At 39.7% G+C, this 9,121-nt stretch overlaps 1 long non-coding RNA gene across 1 annotated transcript; it reads right to left on the bottom strand.

Moving 5' to 3' along the window:
- Window positions 1–5,028: 5,028 nt before the first annotated feature.
- LOC112443230 (uncharacterized) lies at window positions 5,029–6,353 on the bottom strand. Its single transcript, XR_003031553.2, has 2 exons — window positions 6,205–6,353; window positions 5,029–5,317 (listed from the first exon to the last, which is right to left on the bottom strand). It is a non-coding gene; the product is annotated as an uncharacterized lncRNA (long non-coding RNA).
- Between the last annotated feature and the right edge of the window lie 2,768 nt (window positions 6,354–9,121).

Here is a 9,121-nt window from a genome sequence, read left to right as displayed (position 1 = left end):
CAGAGTGGTCTCTTCTGATTCTTTTCTTTCCTTACCTTAGAATAAGCTTTAGAGTCAAAACCACTGATCACTTTTTTTTTTTTCCAAATTATTTCAGGGTCTTCAGAAGCAGGGATGTGTTTTCCTTTCACTTCAATGGACCTTTCGACAGCTTCTGAGTTTTCTATTCCTTCTCACTTAAAGGCTGGATTACAGTCGACCTGATCAGGTTGGATCTTCCGTCAGTCTTGTTAAGTAACTAAGCTGGTCAAATGATAGAATGAACCCCTATACCTTCTTTATAAATTGCTCAGAAGAAAAAAATGCAATCCGCATTTGCAAAATGTCATTAGTGACACTATGATGAGGAAGGAAAACTGATGCCTGTGTTTCGGTTGAAGCAGCTACTAACAGAACGTGTTTTTAACCTGCCTTAGTTTTGCTCTTTTTTTCTTTATGTTTGGAAAAAGGGACTGTAAATTTAGCTCTATACAGACCAATATCAGATGGTAGCCAAATACAGATGGTTATTTAAAGATCAAAATTCACTTAAGTGACACCAACTTAGAATAGTTCTCTAAAGCTTTTTGCTCCTCTTGAACAAAAGTGATGTTATAATAGAATTTTTAAAAGTATTCGAAGGATTCTGATTCTTTTTTAAACTGATCTCTTTCTTTATCAAACCAGGTAAATGCATCAAATTTTACCAGAAATCTTTTCTTGCATTTTCCTATTTAGACATGGGCACAAGTTTTCTGTTTTTAAATGTGTCAATAATCCAAACTGTATTGGCACATAGACGCTATCTTGAAATAAAAACACGGGAGGATCTTTCTGCTTTTCTTGTTCCTTTAGAAAGGTCATTCTTAACTTTTCCTGTGTGTGTAAAGCATCTGTAAGTAATTATATGTGTGTATCTGGACCTGTTGATGAGGAAGTGAGAAAGACCAGTGTGGTTAAGAAGTGGGTTCTAAAGTTACATTAAGTTCAACTCCCAACTCTGTCATTCACTGGCCATATGATTTGGGCGATTTGTCATAGTCCTGCACCTCAGTTTTGTCTTCTGTATAATGGACATAATAGTCTTACAGATTTTCAACTAGGAATAAATGGGTCAACATATGTAAGGTTCATAGAGTACTGTGGTTCTTGTTGTTTAGGCACTAAGTCATGCCCAACTCTTTTACCACCCCATGAACTGTAGCCTGCCAGGCTCCTTGGCCATTGAATTTCCTAAGCAAGAATACTGAAAGTGGGTTACGATTTCCTTCTCCAAGGGATCTTCCCAATCCAGGGATTGAACCTGATTTTCCTGCTTAGCAGATGAGCCCCCAGGGAAGCTCCCAGGGTAGGGTTTCCCTCAAAACTCAGTTGGTGAAGAAGCCCCCTGCAATGCGGGAGACATGGGTTCAATCCCTGGGTAGGGAAGGTCCCCTGGAGAAGGCTAAGGCTACCCACTGCAGTATTCTGGCCTGGAGAATTCCATGGACTGTACAGTCCATGGCATCGCAAAGAGTCAGACACAACTGAACGGCTTACACTTTCACTTTCTTTCACAAAATATAGAACATAAGCTTTCCCATTTTAATATTTTAGTTTCCTAACAAAATAGAATACAATCCCACTGGGGACTCAATGAATATAGCTTTCCCCCTATTTCCTCATGTATTTGAACTGTGAAGAAAGATATAAAGTCTTCAGTTTTAGTCATAACGAGAATCCCACTTAACCAAAATTTTGTATTAAGTACGTTTATTTTAAAAGACGCTTTTCTTGTGGTTTCAACATTCAATCTGAAATAATAACAGCAACAATAATAGTCAATGAGGATAGCTAAAATACTGATTTATCAGTAGCTGCAGTGATACAGTAGCCATGAGGCTTAATGTTGAGCGGGGACCTATTTATAGACGTCGTCTTAATTAGTTGAAAACAATGTCTGGTTATTTCATTATCTAACAATTAACATCAGTAACATATGCAGCTATGAGAAAGAAATGATGCCACTAATTAATATGACTTGGGCAATCAGAAAAAGAAAACATTAGAGCCAAGAAAAATCCAAGTCGATGACTCGGGTCCCTTGCCCATGTCCATCACGTCACTTGAACACTTGCCAAGACTGTTTGACTTTGACTTTACAGAGTTAGCCCACTAGCCTTTCATCTTGCTTCCCCTCTCTGAATGTTGCTGCTGCTGCTTCTGCTGCTAAATCACTTCAGTCGTGTCTGACTCTGTGTGACCGCATAGACGGCAGCCCACTAGACGGCAGCCCACCAGTCTCCGCCGTCCCTGGGATTCTCCAGGCAAGAACACTGGAGTGGGTTGCCATTTCCTTCTCCAATGCATGAAAGTGAAAAGTGAAAGTGAAGTCACTCAGTTGTGTCCGACTCTTAGCGACCCCATCCAGGCAAGAGTACTGTTTCTTAATTGTGCAGTGGGTATACTCTGCCTTTTTTGTCCCCACTCCAGTGGAGAGCTGAAGGAAGAAAGTGGAAATCATTTATCAAAAGAAAACACTTCCTATCCTCAAGCTGGTGGGGAAATTGATATAATTTTAAAACACAGTGTTGTTATGAAAGAGTAACTATTGTCTACTTTCATGCCTGTGCCTGGGTACTCCACATTGTTTCAACAAAACTGTGTGGGTGTTAACAACAGGGGCACGGTGTAAGAGCTGCCATCAGACTGCCTGTTCTAGCTCCCACTCTTCCTCTCCAGATCTGCAAGACTTGGGCTAGTGGTTTAGGTCTAGTCTTGCTCAGGCTCTTCATTTGCTGCATTGAGATGACAGCTAGTCCCCACTTATGCCCTAACTGAGATAAATAGCACTTATTCATGTATCAAGTGAGGCCATACATGTAAATTATACAGTGGCACCTAGAAATACTCAATAAATACTTTTGTTGCCATTTTTTCTCTAAGGGGGCAAAATGATGGTGGTCCATATTCTGATGCTGAAGCTAAAGCTCCAATACTTTGGCCACCTGCTGAGAAGAGCTGACTCATTGGAAAAGGCCCTGATACTGGGAAAGATTGAAGGCAAAAGGAAAAGGTGGCAGAAGATGAGATGGTTAAAAAGCATCACCGACTCAATGGACATGAATTTGAGCAAACTTCGGGAGATAGTGAAGGACAGGGAAGCCTGGCATGCTGCAGTCAATGGGGTATCAAAAATCGGACACGACTGAGTGACTGAACAACAATACTCTGATAAGTCCTTGACCTCACTGAGCTCATGGTTGCTCAGGCAATTCACATAAGCACCCAGGTAACTCCCATATAGTAGGATATTGGAGAGGACAATCCAACAGTTCATTAAGACACAGGGTGGGTGTGGGAAAGACTTCCTTGTGGAAAGGATACCTAAGCTGTAAAGTTAATGAAGGTAGGGATCTTCTGATCACTGTAGACCTGTGATGTCCAAGGGAAATCTCTGCAGGGATGGAATAATCAATAACAGCACCATCCAAGATGGTGGCCACTAGCCACATATGATGATTGAGTGCCTAAAATGTGCCAAGTGCAAGCTACATTTTTAATGCTATTTCATTTTAATTTTTTTTAGTTTCAATTTCAATAGCCACTTCAGGTTAGTAGCTAATGTACGAGGTAGCGCAGCTCTAGACAGAGAGAAAAACTCATGTGAAGATGCAGAGGTGAGGGAGTTCTTATACTTTTAAGACCTGATATTTTGAAGAGAAGATTTATGAAGGACGAGAGTTTCAGAAATTAACAGAGGCAATTCACAACTTACTAAAAAGTTCAGGCTTTCACCGAGGGCCATGGAAAAGCCATTGAATGACAGTAAGGAAAGAGATGTGATCAGATTGGCATTTTAGTAAAACCACTTCAACTGCTGTTATAAAAATATCTAGAACTATTAGCATTTTATATTAACAAACTTTTCTGATACCTCAACCTCATTTACCCTTCCAATCAACTATATGAGATAGATTTATAACACATCTCCCATCATACAGCTTTACATACCTGTCTTCAGCTTAGCAATTTATGTTCATACCATGACACACTCCCAGAAGACAGAGTTGACAAAAGTAAAACATTCGCCTGATATTTGTGCACAAATTCAGGCATAAGGATTTTTGATGAATCAATTTGGAAATGGCACCAGGTTAAAGTAGAGTGTGTTCATCACTCAGTCAAGTCTGACTCTTTGCAACCCCATGGACTATAGCCCACCAGGCTCCTCTGTCCACGGAATTCTCCAGGCAAGAATACTAGAGGGGGTTGCTATTTCCTCTTCCGGGGATCTTCTGATCCAGGGATCAAACCCTGGTCTCCTGCATTGCAAGCAGATTTTTTACCCTCTAAGCCACCTGGGAAGCACCAGACTACTTCAAAGAAATGTTGAAGATTTTTTTCCTATAATGTGACCTGATTTGGAGGTGTAAATCTGTCTGGCTGTGACCTGCGGGCTGCCCACCATCCTAGCACATGTGTGATCTCCTCCGGCTGTTGGTGGTGAGAGGGATGAACTTGCCTGTGCACACAGGAGCCGTGATGATGCTGGAGCAGACTCGCCCTGCTTCACGAGCATTTCCTTTCCCTCACATGTGCATCTCCATCTTCTCCTCCCAGACTAGTTGAAAAGAGAACCCAGCCTAGACAAGGCTGGCCACGGCCATATGCTGCCAGGCCACGGTTGCTGACCTGACTCTCCATGTCAGGTCTGCAAAAATAAAAGATGGCACCTTTCCAAGTAGAAATGAGGGAAGAGCACAGTCACCCCATGCTGAGATCACCCCTTACAGACACACAAAGACACACACACACAACTTTCATTCAGCAATTCTCTCCATTAAAACATTTTGAAAAAAACACTAACATCTAATTTTATTAGATCAAGTCATTTTCTCACTCTTTTAAGGCAGATTATTCATAAAATCATAGTTCCTTAAAAAAAAAAAAACTACAGGGAATGTAAATGCTGCACTAATTTAATTACACACTGGCTCTGTAAGACACTAATGTAAATATTCTGGTGAGGAGGCCTAAGACACTTGAAGTAATTACTTAAGGACTCCCTTTCAAAGAATCTCTCCCTTTTTTATTAAATGCCTTTTAACATTAGCACTTTCTTCCTGACAAATTAAATGAAATTTCATTACTCTCCCTGACTTAATGGCATGGGGCTCCTGCCGAAGTGTGAGTTAACCCTCCCCGGACAGCTGACAAGGGCTCCTCCGTTCAGTCAAAATGCCACTGTCCTCACACGCAGGAGAAAGGAGGCCCCGAAGAATCCTTTGTGTTTTCACCAGAGTGTCCGGAATCCTTCATCTCTTCAGTGTTTTTTCAGCTGTGAGCCTAACAAAAACTTAAAAAAAAAAAAAACACAGTAAAATTGCTGTTTCCCAGTCTTCTCCAGTTCAGAGCAACAACATTAAAAAATAAAAATAATGTAATCAACTGAGACCCTAATGATGGCCATGTCAAGGGCAATAACAGTAGCAGTTATAGATTATGAATTTATAAATACACTCTAAGTCGTTTACCTCTTTAAACTCATGTAAACCCTGGCAAAAATACTAGAAGGTAAATACCAATTTCTCTGATATCTGAAAGTAGAGTATTCCTCTGAAAACTTTTGCAAACTGAAATGATGTAAACTGAAGAGGCATCTACCTTAGGATACAACTTGCAGATGGATGAGCAAAATACACTGAGATCAAGCCCAGATGCTTACAGACACAGAGCAGTGCCCTCATCCCCAGATGCTGAGTGTTGTTCCAGGGAAGGAGCTTGGTGGAGACGTACTCTCTCTAATTGGGGTGTGGATTACCTCTAGAAGGGGTCTCTGCAAAACAGATGCTGAACACTAATTTCACCCCCCTCCCCTTTTTTTTTCCTGTAAAGCAGGAATTCTCTTTGAATTTCTTTCTGTTAGCAAAAACAGGTGACTCATGCGAAGTCATTCAGAAAAGTGAAATGGTGTAAAGCAAGCCTTCAAAAATTGGGGAATACCAGAACTATTAATATCCCCAGTCTAAAAGGAGGAAATTAACATGCAGAGTGGGCAAGCCCCTGACTCGGGGTGACAGAGCTAACACGCACCAGAACTGAGATTCAACCCAGTTGTGCAGTAGTCATCACACATTTTTGCACACACAACTACTGAATCCTCAAGCCTGGACAGACTCAGAATTCCTCCCATATCCCTTTTTACATTTGTGCAAACTAAGAAGCATCCGTTACACAACAGACCCAAGATCCTGCATCTCAGCTCCTTCCAGGGTCTCGCCCCAGCCATGGTTCCAAAACAGCTGTGTCTCAGAATGAAGTTTCCAAAAGATGAGTCCTGGAAAATTTATTTCTAGATCTGCTTTATTAAACCTGTGAAGAAAAAAAATAGTAACTTAATCTTGAAATAAAATAAAGGAAACATTACTGGTAAGATTGGATTTATTCTTAATAGGTTAGGGATCAAGTTTTAAAAGTCGGAGAAAATATAGAGTAACTACTGAGGAACTATGGAGCTGAGGTTCTTATTCCACAGGATTCCATATGAACCAAGAATAAATCCAGGTCTACTTTTGTTAAAGTGGTCAAGAAAGCTTTTTACAAAACTAAACCAGCTAAAATTGTTCTACTTTGAGAGATATAGTATGGTTGAGGATATGCCAGAGAGAGATTATTGAGACAAGGTTGATGCTCATGAGAAAGGTCTGAGAATGGGCTCTGTAACCCATGTCCCTGGCATTTTTTATTTCACTTTTTTGGGAAAAAAAAAAGTCCTCTTTTTCTGCCCATCAAGTTTTGCTCCACTATGTTTGAAGACTATGTGTTACTTTTTGCTTAGACCTATTTTTCCTTCTCACTCTCTAAAGCGGGGTTTAATTTTACCCTATCTTCTTTAATTTCTTCCTGTTCTGTGGATTATATAGATGCATGATGAAAGAACATTTTATTTGGTTAACTTTGAATTTCAAGAGACAGAGCCAACCTTTAATGAGACTGCACTACGATTTTGTTTCCCTTTTCTCTATGTGACCCAGTGATATTTCTCTTTGGCTGAAATTGTTTAAGCACTACCCTTTTCCTGTCCTTGTCTCCAGTAGCTCGAACTTCCCCAAATCATGCTGTATCTTCCCTAAAGGGTGTCCTTTCTAAGACCTCAGGCCATGTGGAAGAAAAATAATCAGCTCCAAGTTCAGAAGACACATGTTACAAGGAAGAATTTTGGGTTTTTTTCCTCTTCTTGGTTGTTCTTAAACGTATGTAGTTTGGGGGGATCAGCATGTTATTGTTTTGAAAGAAGCAAGGGCTTGAGTTTATTTTGGTGCATCTATCACCAAAAGATCCAGATTTTGAGGGGCTGGATTAGTTTCTTTCCTCTTGTGAGGTCCAGGTAAAACTTCACTCCCTCCATGGCCAGGCGCTTCTGACAAGCAAAAATCAAGGACCCAGAATAAGTTTTTTTATCTAAAAAATGTGAACTATCCCAAAACAAACATGAAAAAGCGCAGCTGCCAAATTCCACAAGTAAAAAAAGAGTTGAGGGTTGAGACAGTGCAGGATCTCGCTGGGGAGTAATGGGTAAAGTTTGGCCAGCTGCCCTTAAGGCCTTCAGGGACACTCAATCCAATTGCCATGTCTTAGCAGATGTGAATTTCAAGGTTACACCTGGGTGTTCAAGGGCAGGGCCAAGTGTAATCGGCACTTAGATCATAGATTAATCTTATTTGCCATCTATTAGGTTTGATTCCTCTTCCCTCTCTCCCTCCCTAAAGCCAGGATTATTGTGATAGTTTAAGATAATGGATTCTAACAGGAAGAAAGGTCACACAGGCATGGAGATTTGGAACCTTAAGATAATATGATTAATCTAAAAGCTGCTTTCTCAAAGGGGAGGGAGGACTTTTCATATGTCTAATTGAGAGAGGAGGGCTGAAAGACCAGGAAAGAGCAACAGAAAAGGGAGTGCAAAGGAACTGAGTCTTTGTCAACAACCGCAATTAATTATCATTGTCAGGATGATCTTTCATTAGTTTTCACACTAATAAGATAGATTTGCCTCGTGCCTGAAGCTGATAAAACCTTATTGGCAATGTTGATAAGACTATGTCAGTATGGAGAGGCATTCATGAATATCTTCATCTTATTTTATTTTTCTAGTTTTCCAAAACTCAACGACTCCGTGGATTTTGCTAAAAGTAACTACATCTGGGCCCTGAGGTGCAGGAAAAGTCCTTAACACAGTGGTTGGTGTATGTAGCAATAAGTAAATGCTGACTGTGGTTATAAATGTCACAAAACACATGAGTGAATATTATATACAGGATGCAGTTTGCTCCATCTCTTTTAGATATTTCCAGGTAACCCTAAGCAACAAACATGGAGAGGCCCACAGAAAGAAAGGCTGCTAATATTTATGTATTAATCACGATGGATCAAGAATCTAGGCTTCTAAAAAAGAAACCGTTATTCTTGGTCCATCTGCAAAAAAATGGAACTTATATGTGATTCTCTACTCTCTTATATTTTTCCATTCTTCTAGGAGAAATTGTTTTGCTCTTTAGTTATGGTAACCGCTAAATAGTTTTCATCATTGTGGCTCACTGTTACTTTGGTGTTATTTAAATGTATAGAAACACTTGTATATCCTTTTGCTTTATATACAGTTTACTAGATATGCACATATTATAATGTTTTATATATATTACATATAATATATAATTACATATATTTTCTTATATATATTTATTGATATATGCATCCTATGGGGTTTCCCCAGTGGCTCAGCTGGTAAAGAACCCAACTGCTAATGCAGGAGACGTAAGAGATGTGGATTCAATCCCTGGGTCCAGAAGATACCCCTGGAGAAGGAATTGGCAACCCACTCCAGTATTCTGGCGTGAAAAATGCCATGGACTGAGGAGCCTGGCGATCGCAAAGAGTCAAACACAACTGAGTATGTGCACGTGTGTACACACACATATTGTAATGTTATATAATTAATATATAATTATACAATAATTAATATATATTACACAGTATAATATATATTATGACATTATATTATAACACTATGATGTGTATATCAAATATCTGTTTATATATATGTATATAAGAGATGTATCTTTTCCATTCAATTCAATTCTCCCTGCTTTCCTCACTTTCT

Source organism: Bos taurus, chromosome 21, assembly GCF_002263795.3.
Source record: "Bos taurus isolate L1 Dominette 01449 registration number 42190680 breed Hereford chromosome 21, ARS-UCD2.0, whole genome shotgun sequence".
Taxonomy (NCBI): Eukaryota; Metazoa; Chordata; class Mammalia; order Artiodactyla; family Bovidae; genus Bos; species Bos taurus.
The sequence above is the reverse complement of the archived record's forward strand: the minus strand, read 5'-3'. Positions and strand labels throughout refer to the sequence as shown.